Source organism: Nicotiana tomentosiformis, chromosome 8, assembly GCF_000390325.3.
Source record: "Nicotiana tomentosiformis chromosome 8, ASM39032v3, whole genome shotgun sequence".
In the NCBI taxonomy this organism is placed as follows: domain Eukaryota; kingdom Viridiplantae; phylum Streptophyta; class Magnoliopsida; order Solanales; family Solanaceae; genus Nicotiana; species Nicotiana tomentosiformis.
The window spans coordinates 53,177,982-53,189,501 of record NC_090819.1 but is presented as its reverse complement, the minus strand read 5'-3'; positions in this window follow the sequence as shown (position 1 = coordinate 53,189,501).

Below are 11,520 nucleotides of genomic sequence, written 5' to 3'. Positions count from 1 at the left end.
TGCACTCCTTTTGCTTTGGAGTTGTCTTTTGAGTTGGTATGCTTATGTGTGTGACGGGGTCCTGTCCCGACCTTATGATATTTACGTACTCTCTAAAGTCTTGTAGACTAATGTCCTGTGTATAGAAGTTTGTACGGCCTCGCCGTCCTGTATGTCCCATGCATTCACTTATTTATGTCCTTTTGGGTTATTTATCGTTAGATAGTCTCTCATGCTTTGTCAGATTATCGTATGATGGTCTTCAGACACATTTATATAAGCTAGAATGTTAGTTGATTTATGTTATGTTGGTGCTCGATAAGTAAGGCCCAAGTGCTTGTCGTGCCCCTTCGGTTTGGGGTGTGACAAACTTGGTATCAGAGCAGGTCTATGCTAGGGAGTATAAATGTCGTGTATAGTAGAGTCTTTTTCATTGGTTTGTGCACCACACTTATAAGCAGGACGCTACGGGGCATTTAAGACTGTCACTCTTTCTTCTTACTCTATATCGTGCGATAGAGCTCAACGTAAGAATTCAAACTCCTAAATTCTAATTTCTTTGTAATATAGATATGCCTACATCTAAATAGAAGATTGTTGGTAAGAGATTGAATGTGGCAGTGAAAAAGTTGAGTCAGAGGAACTTGATTTTGCATCATGATTATGATGCGTAAATGTGAGGTCTTCCGCAAATCATACGTGTATGCTTTTTGATAACGAGCCCTAAGGCATGAATATATATCCACCCGTATAGTAAAAAGCTATGAGAGCATCAGAAGGTAGATACGAGTTTCAAAAATTAAAAGATGTAGGGTAAATGAGGTATGAGGTACCCAAGTAGTGAAGATTATGAGTAATTAGAGTTCAGACAGAGGGAAACAAGCATTACGATTCCGTTTTCAGCAATGATAAAGGTATAGTTACTAGCACTCACTGGGCTTATGACTTGTAGGCATTGATAGGTGTGAATTTTAACCACTTATTAGTACCTTCTTGCTTTAATTTTAGTCTGAAAGTGTTGATTTCTGTTCTCAAAACTAATAAAATTGTGCAAATTGTAGGAATGTTGGAGAATTGGACTTGAATGAAGAAAATCTAACTCAAAAAGGAGTGTTCTGGCTTATAAGGCAAGAAGGAGCGCAGCAAGCCAAAAGCGCGGTCCGTAGAAGTAATTCTGCGATCGCAGAAGAAAGCACGGACCGCAAAATTCACTCTGCAGCAGCAGATCTGGTGACTGATTCTCAGAAGATGACTGAAGCCAAGTGTGGACCACACACAATTTGTGCGGCCGCAAAACATAGTCGCACTGATAAGAATTCAAAAAGTTCACAGAGTTTGCAAAACGACCAAGTATGAAGCCTTGCCCAGATTGCATCCGCAGAAGAAAAAGTGCGTCCGCAAAAGCTGAAGTGCGGCCATAAACCAAATTGTGCAGCCGCCAAAGTCTTCAACATGTAGAGCCAAGTGAAGCACGAACTGCACACGGAATTGTGCGTCCACCGATCCTCCCGAAGGATATTTTTTTTCAGCGAATTTTGGGCCACTATAAATAGAAGGGAATCACTTTTTTAGGTCACGTTTGGTAGTTTTCTGAGCTGTAGCCGTTGTAGTTTACCACTTTTGTTAATTTGTTACTAATTTGGGTTAAAAACACATTAGTTTATCATTTTAATTTTGTATTATGACTTTAATTAGTGTTTCTTCTTTATTTCCTTCTATTTCTATTATGAGTAGCTAGATATTTTCTAGGGTTGTGACCCAACCCTAGTGTGTAAACCTTCTGGGTAATTAATTTAATGCTTGTTTATGATTGGGTATTTGTTATTTAGCCTTGTTCATGCTTTAATTCTGGATATAATGGTTGCAAATATTGATTTATGCCTTTTTGACTTGGTTTTTACTTGAGAAAGAGGGACCTAGTCTAGAAAAACTTGGCTAACTAAAAGTTGGGCTAGTTAAGGTTTTGACTAGCCTAATTAAAGGGTTTGAACTTGAGATAGGATAAACCCGACTTGAGCTCATATCAACTATTTGACTTGATATCCATTTGGGCTTGAGAAAGCCAAATTGGGTAAAATTACTCTATGATCGAGAAGTATTGAGTTGGTAGCTTAAACTTGAGAGCTATAATCGACCCCGATCACTAAAACAAATGTTAACATAATTAACCCATTTGGCTAGAACCTAGGTGAAGGTTACAACCCTAGGCATTTTACCCATTTGAAAAACAACAAAAACATTTGATCAATCTCTAGTTTTGTTTCTCTAGTTAATCACTGTTAGCATAGATTGTAGAAATAAATTACAAAACCATCTTGTTTGGAAGAGTATTTGAGCTATTTATTTTACACTCATCAAGTGTACACTCTAACACCCACATTTAAATCCCTGAGGAAATTGACTCTAACTCATTGTTGGGCAGTATTCTTCTAACGACCGTTTCTACTCATTGTTGAGTGTCGATTGGGCGTGGATTAATTTTTGGCGCCATTGCCGGGGAGTTATAACTGTGTTAGCTATATATTTGAGTGTGTTTTTGGAATATTTTCTTTCCTTTCCATGTTACTAACTTGTTTAAGAAATCATAGGAAAAAACATAGTGAAAAATGAGCTCTGAAATATGTCTTTGGGGGACTTGGACGGTGAAGAGGAACAACTCGATGAGGTACCTCAAGTGCCACAAGCTAATCGGTGAGCCCGGGTACCACAATACAACGTGCCAGTACCACCCCCGCCTCCACCACATCCACCACAAGTGGCTCAACATTGGATATTGCCCAACGAAGCTTATGCTAGTGCAATAGTCCCTCCCCGTATTAGGGCTGGCAACTTTAAAATCACAAACGTGATGCTTACTTTGCTTGAGCAACGAGGCTTCTTCACTGGTGCACCAACTCAAAATGCTTACAAACATTTGAAGGGCTTTGTGGATACATGTTGGGGGGAGCAAGAAAACTAATATTTCTGAGGATACATTGAGGCTAAGGTTTTTTCCCTTCTCTCTACGGGGGAAAGATTTAGATTGGTTGGAATGTTTGCTGAACCATTCAATACACACTAGGGATGAGTTGGCGGCTAAGATCATTGCTAAGCTTTTCTCTCCCGGGAATATGGCTATACTTCAAGATGAAATCTTGGCATTCAAACAAGAACCGAATGAACCACTACACGAAATTTGGGAGCGCTATAGAACAATGGTTAAGGAATGTCCCAACAATGATATGACGGAGAAAATGTTGGAACAAACCATTTATCGTGGGATTAACCCAACCAACCAATGTGTAGTGAATTAACTAGCCGGTGGAAACTTCATGACAATGCCTTATGCGGAGGCGTGTGACATTCTAGATGAGATGGCGGAGACATCATCGGCTTGGCAATCCCGGGCCAATGTCCAACAAGGTGATCCGAATATGATACACCTCCACAAAGAGTTGAAAGACCATGGACAAGCCATTGCCGAATTGATAACAACCATGACTCAACTAGCAAAGGCCCAACTCAATCAAGTGAAAGCTCTATGGAGGGAGTTAATATTTTGGTGAACAAGAAGAGGACCAAGGGTCCACAAATTCAAATTCGAGTGGAGAAATATGTGCAAGATGATGGCGGTTTTGATCAAGGTGATTCTTATTATGAGTAAGAGGAGGAAGTTCAATATGTGAATAATTTTCAAGGGTAAAGAAACAACTTCCAAGGCCCAAATCAACAACAATGGCGACCACAAAATAACCATGGCAAGTGGCGTTCTAACAATAAAGGGAATTGGCATAATAACAACAATCAAGGAAATTGGAGTGGAAACAACCAAGGAAATTGGGAAGGCAACACTCAAAGTGGTTGGGGGAACAATCAAGGCAACCGGGGGTCGAGTTTTTAAAGGCCCCCAATGTATCAACAATCGAGAAACCCGCCTCCTTATCCTTCCCTTGGTTCAAGTTCTTTAAACAATAAGATGGGACGTATAGAGAATATGTTCAAGCAAATGATGGAAAATAAATACCGATTCGGATGCCCAACTTGCCTCACACAACACATTAATCCGTAATCTAAAAATTCAAATGGGGCAAATCTCTCAAGCTCTAAATCTTCTCCTAAGGGTGAACTACCAAGTGACACGGTGGTGAACCCAAAGGGTGGTAACAATATAGGTGTCACACCCCAAACCTGGGGAGGCGTGGCTGGCACCCGGTGCCGCACTGGCCCGAGTGAACCACTCTGTAACTCATGATCATTCGACGAAAACTAGAACATACATAGGTTGAGTTTGCTGAATTCATTCCTTTTGTAACTATCATGGTCCAACATGGCCACAACGCATAATGTATTACTATAAGTGGGCAACACTGTATCACTGAATACATATGGGCCGTCAAGGCCTCTGACATACTGTACAAAATGAATCTCTGTCTACAAAGCCTCTAAGAATACATAATCTTCATAAGGGTCGGGACAGGGTCCCACCATTCCAAACAACACACATCTAAATTATACTAACCAAACAAGCAACTCTAGAGCAAATGGAGTGCACCAACATCTTCCGCTGAGCTGATCGCCTACTTGGAGGACTCTCGACCTGTCTATCGAGACCTGCGGGCATGAAACGCAGCGTCCCCAGGAAAAAGGGATGTCAGTACAAATAATGTACCGAGTATGTAAGGCACATAAATAAGTAAATAACAGACGTGGGAGAAATATAAAGTAAATGACTCAACCTGTAGTTCTGTAAATCATGAAATAATTATAGTGTCATGCATATGCGTATGGATGTCATGTCGTGCATAGGTACATATTTCATAACATCATCAGGCCTCTGAGGGCATCCCATCATATCATCTCGGCCACTGTGGGCAAAATCATCAATGTATACTAGCTGATCAGGTGGTGGCGCGTATATAACGTCATAACCATTCCCATATCCCATATACATATATATATATATATATATATATATATATATATATATATATATATAACTCCATCTAGTCATGGGTCAATGTGCATGTATAAATGCATGAAATACATTAATAAAATTTCTCGGTACGTCATAAGACCATTATGCTTCTGATTAATATCATAAAATAAATTTTACCAACTTACGTATTTTTGAGACCCATGAACAGATGATAAAATAATATGATACGTGGGGAATCAAGAACATAAGCATCTCTAATATTTCTATGAATAGAGTCATGTATGGAAATTGTGCATTTTCTTGTTTCGTTTGTATCGTATGGATCATGCCAAAAAAAATAAGGGATAGCTTTAACATACCTGGAGTAGGAAAAAAATACGTATGATATTTTTTGAAGAGGTTGCACTGTACTCCTTTAGAATCGCAAAATCTCACGTTGCTTTTGTGCTAATAATTCTCGTTGGAATTATTTGGATGCAAGGAGTTTTGTTGAAAATTTGTAGGAAGTGATAAATTGCTAACGTTCTGATCTAATCACAAATGGCCTATAAGACTTATAAGAATCAAAAATCACGTTCTCACCTAATCAAGAACTTATAAGAATTGCTAACTTCTCACTTCTGATTGTAGGGTGTATAAGAAATTGTAGGAATTTGTAAGCATTTACATTGCTAATGTGCAAAGCTCACATCTGAATTGTAGTGTTTTGTAGTTAATGTGCAAAAGCTAATGTGCAAAGCTCACGTTTGTAGGAAATTTGTAAGAAATGAAGTGTCTGGTTTGAGAACGTTTTGAATTTGATTTAGAAAGAAGGTATATGATTCTCACTTGATTATTCAATGTCCAAGTGAAACCAAATTGGAATGTCTTACATGAAGTAGACTTATGACTAAGAGACTACACTTATGACTAAGAGACTACTATTACACGTAAGTAGACTTGTTAATGAGTCTTACTTTAGATGGCCACCTGAGACAATATGACTAAGAGTCATATGTATTAGTAGTGGCTTGCTGCCACGTGGGGAATTTTAAATCTTTATCCACTAATTAGGTAATTAGGTAGTGTCCCGTTATCCGGTAATTAACCAATTACCCGCATAATTAAAAATTGTCTCAAATTACTTAAAATTCTACTTATTTTTGATATACTTTATACATCATACTATCATGGTCATATGGTACCATATAAAATAAATACATACACTATTATTTTTATTAAAACATCCATGTAAAAATACATATATTTTCTCAACTTATAATTTTCCTAATCTCCTATAAAGAGTACATATTTTCGTACGCTTAATTATTAAAATGGTAAAAAGATAACCTTATTTTCTTGTGAGAAAATAATTTCTATCTTTACAATAAAGAAAATCTCATAAACTTCCTCATATTATGTGTATAATTTAAAATATATTCGAAAGTAGTAATATTAATAACTATATACAATCATATTTTTCAAACTTTTTACAAAAATGTTCCACTCAACATAAATACCATATCAAAATGTATCTAACGGTATCAAGGTTGTTAAACTTACGGGGTCTTATGGTCACAAATCCTTTGTAGAAAAGTACGGGATGCAACCACGGGGCATGCTATGACGGTTATCACAAAGAGTGGAAGAGGCGGGAATGCACCCACCTCAAGTGAAAGGTGACTTGTCGATGATGACTAAGTGATGCAAGAAGAAGAGATCCCAAACAATGTTGTTCAAGCAAATGAGGAAGTTCAGATTGATATTGATGATTGTGTTGAAGAGACTCAAGAGGAGGTGAACCCGTCTAGGGAAAACATCATTGACATACTAGAACTGGTAGAACAAAAGGCAAAGGCACCATTGTTTAAGCCTCCACCTCCATACCCTCAAAGACTTGCCAAGAAAAATGGTGACAATCAATTCAAGAAGTTCATTCAAATGATGAAGAGTCTTTCAATCAATGTACCATTGGTAGAATCTTTGGAACAAATGCCCGGTTATGCCAAGTTAATCAAAGATCTTGTGACAAAGAAGTGGTCGATGAATTTTAAGACTATCAAAGTCACTCATCAAGTTAGTGAAATTATTTATTCAATGGCTTCTAAGTTGGAGGATCCCGATGCTTTCACGATTACTTGTACAATTAGGAGTGCCGAGTTTTCTAAAGCTCCTTTTGATCTTGGGAAAGTATAAATTTGATTCCCTATTCTGTTTTCAAGACTTTGGGGATTGGGAAACCAAGACCCAATTCTATGAGGTTGCAAATGGCTGACCGTACCATGAACAAGCCGTTGGGTGTGATTAAAGATGTTTTGGTCCGGGTTGATAAATTTATTCATCCTACAGACTTTGTTATTCTAGATTTTGAAATTGATTATGATGTGACAATCATTATTGGGAGACCTTTCCTTCCTACGGTTAAGGCTCTTTATGATGCAGAAGCCAGAGAACTCACTTTTCAGGTTGGTGATAAAAAGGTGGTATTTCATGTGTGTAAGTCCATGCGGCAACCAAATAGCAATGAGGTGTGCTCTTTTATGGAATGTTATTGTTTATGATACAAGTGGTACAATCAATGTTGGTGATATGTCGGAGACCGTTTTGCTCAATTTTGATGATGAGATTGATGGTTTCATAGAATGCATGAACTCTTTGCAAGGAATGGGGCTTGAAAATAGGAAGACTCCCCCTACAAAGCCTTATATTGAAGAGCCACCTACTTTGGAGTTGAAGCTATTGCCTCCACACCTTCAGTATGAATTTCTTGGCCCTTGTTCTACTTTGCTGGTTATTCTTTCCTCTTGTTTGACTAACGTACATGTTGATTCAATATTGGCATGGTTACAAAAGAGGAAGAAGGCTATTGGGTGGACTTTGGTGGATATTCGGGGTATAAGCCCCAAATTTTTTTATGCAAAAGGTCAAGTTGGAGGATGGTGCTAAACCGTCCATTGAACATCAAAGAAGACTCAATGAGGCTATGCAAGAAGTTGTCAAGAAGGAGATTATCAAATGGTTGGATGTCGGGGTTGTCTACCCCATATCTGATAGTTCATGAACCTATCCGGTTCAATATGTCCCAAAGAAGGGGGCATGATGGTGGTTACCAATGATAAGAATGAATTGATTTCTACAAGAACGATGACCGGTTGGAGGGTTTGTATAGATTATCGCAAGCTCAACAAAGTTACAAGGAAGGATCACTTTCCACTTCCTTTCTTGGATCAAATGCTCGATAGATTGGATGGCCTTGCTTTCTATTGCTTTCTTGATGGGTACTCGGGCTACAACACAATTCTCATTTCTCCAGAAGATCAAGAGAAAATAACCTTTACATGTCCCTATGGTACATTTGTTTTCAAGAGGATGCCATTTGGTTTGTGCAATGCACCAGTGACTTTTCAACGGTGTATGATGGCCATTTTTACGGACATGGTGGAGGATTACCTTGATGTTTTCATGGATGACTTCTCGGTGGTTGGGAATTCATTTGATGATTGTCTTGCAAATTTGGATAAAGTGTTAGCAAGATGTGAAGAAACTAACTTGGTGCTCAATTGGGAGAAATGTCATTTTATGGTTGAGGAAGGTATTGTACTTTGCCATAAAATCTCAAGGAATAGAATTGAAGTTGACAAGGCGAAGATTGAGGTAATTTCTAAGCTTCCACCCCCAACTTCGGTGAAGGGTGTACGGAGTTTCCTAGGCCACGCAGGTTTTTACCGGCGCTTTATCAAAGATTTCTCTAAAGTGGTGAACCCATTGTGTAAACTCCTTGAGAAGAATGCCAAGTTCAATTTCAATGATGATTGCATGAGGGAGTTTGAACTATTGAAGCTCAAGTTGACATCTACTCTTATCATTACCGCTCCAAATTGGAATTTGCCTTTTGAACTCATGTGTGATGCAAGTGACGTAGCGGTTGGGCTTTTTGGGGCAACGTATCTACAAAATTTTCCATCCGGTCTACTATGCTAGTAAGAACATGAATAGTACCCTAGTCAATTATATCGTTACGGAGAAAGAGCTCATTGCTATTGTGTTTGCAATTGAGAAGTTTCGCCCGTACTTGATGGGTGCCAAAGTTATTATCCATGTGGACCATGCGGCGCTTCGCTATCTTATGAGCAAAAAGGATTCCAAAGCACGATTGATGAGATGGGCACTCTTGTTGCAAGAATTTGATATTGATATCCAAGATAGGAAAGGTAGTAAAAATCAAGTGACGGACCACTTGTCTCATTTGGAGGAGGAGGGGAGGCTGCATGATGGCCTTAAAATCAATTACTCCTTTCCCGATGAGTAACTTTTGGCAATTTCAAAGAAATAGGTGCCATGGTTTGCGTACTTGGAAAATGTTCTTGTGGTGGAATCATTCCGGATGAGTTCTCTTCAAACAGAAGGAAGAATTGTAAGAAAGATTGTCAAGATTATTATTGGGATGAACCATACCTTTTCTGGATTTGTACGGATGGGGTGATTAGAAGATGTGTACCGAAAGAAGTGCAAGGCGATATTCTTGGGGCTTGTCATTCTTCATCATATGGTGGTCATCATGGTGGAGCAAGAACAACGGCGAAATTTCTTAGTTGTGGTTTCTATTGGCCTACTCTCTACAAGAATGTTAGTGATTTGGTGAAAAGATGTGAGGAATGTCAATAGGCCGGTGGAATCTCAAAGAAAAATAAAATGCCTCTGACAACCATCTTCGAGATTGATATTTTCGATGTTTGGGGAAATTGATTTTATGGTTCCTTTTGTGAGTTCTTGTGGAAACACTTACATCTTAGTCGCGGTGGATTATGTGTCCAAATGGGTTAAGGACGTTGCCTTACGCAACAATGAGGCGAGAAGTGTAGTGGCTTTCTTGAAGAAGAATATTTTTACAAGATTTGGTACTCCACGTTCAATCATAAGCGATGGGGGGTCACACTTTTGCAACAAAGATTTTGACACTTTACTTAGCAAGTATGGTGTTACTCACAAGGTCACGACTCCCTATCACCCACAAGCTAGTAGGCAAGTGAAAGTCCCCAACCGGGAGATAAAGAGTATCTTGTCTAAAACGGTGAATGCTAATCGGACGAATTGGTCCAAGAAGCTTGATGATACGTTATGGGCTTATCGGACGGCTTACAAAATACCTATCGGAATGTCTCTATACCGGTTAGTGTTCGGGAAAGATTGTCATCTTCCGGTGGAACTAGAGCACAAGGCAATGTAGGCTCTAAAGAAATGGAATCTAGATTGGGTTATAGCCGCTAACTTGCAGGTTGCATACTTAAATGAATTAGATGAGTTCCGGTACCATGCATTTGCGAGTTTGTCCTTGTACAAAGACAAGATAAAATATCTTCATGACAAATCAATTTGGAACAAAAAGTTCAAGGTGGGCGATCTTGTATTGTTGTTTATGTCACGTCCCAAACCTGGGGAGGCGTGGCTGGCACTCGGTACCGTGCTGGCCCAAGCGAACCACTCTGTAACTCAAGATCGTTCGACCAAAACTAGAACATACATAGGTCAGGTTAGCTGAACTCATTCCTTTTGTAACTATCATGGGCCCACATGGCCACAACTCATAATGTACAACTGTAAGTGGGAAAACACTATATCAATTAGCCATCTTTCTTAAAACATGAATACATATGGGCCGTCAAGGCCTCTGACATACTGTATAAAATGAACCTATGTCTAAAAGGCCTCTAAGATTATTTGACATCAAATGGGACAGGGTACCGGCCTACCCAAAAGTCTGTAGCAACACTCTGATACGATGACTCATAGACTCGGCAGCACTCCGAATGAGGTGGAGTCTTACCGATCCTTCGCTGAATGCTAACCTTGTCTACTATGAGGGCTCGTCAAACTGATTATCTATACCTGTAGGCATGAAGGCAGCATCCCCAACAAAAGGACGTCAGTACGAATAATGTACCGAGTATGTAAGGCGGAACTGAAACATAACAATAAGTCAACATTAATTAAAGACATATAAGAATCAACCTGAATCTCTGAAGTGCCACCGTATATGCATACTTATTACACTTATATATATAATGCTTCTCTTTGAGACTCTTATCCATATCGTATGATGCATGACTGCCCAACTGATCAGTGGTAACTTTCCGACCAGCCGTAGCGCGGTGGTAAATGCATGACTGCCCTACCGGCCATAGCTCAGTGGTAAATGCATCACTGCCCAACCGGCCGTAGCACGGTGGTAAATGAATATGCATGTCTGCCTAACTGTCCGTAGCTCGGTGGTAAATGTGTAACTGCCCAATCGGCCGTAGCACGCTGGTAATTGAATATGCATGTATCATAATATTATAAATATTAACATCTTTATCATATACCTCAATAGAGACTTATGAACGTACTTAGACATACTTGAATATAACTTTACAGGAATGAATAACATAGACATCCTTAACTGCTAAGAGTAGAACCACTTATGGAATAGCATTACGTTTACATATCGTTACTTGGATCATGCCAAAAGAAGAAAGGATTAGCCTTAACATACCTCAATTCCATCTTTTGATGACTATGACTAGTAAATCCTTTTGATAAACATCCAACCTCGAATGCTCATACGAACTCTTCAGCTACTAGTTCCGTCATCACGAATAGTATCTCAA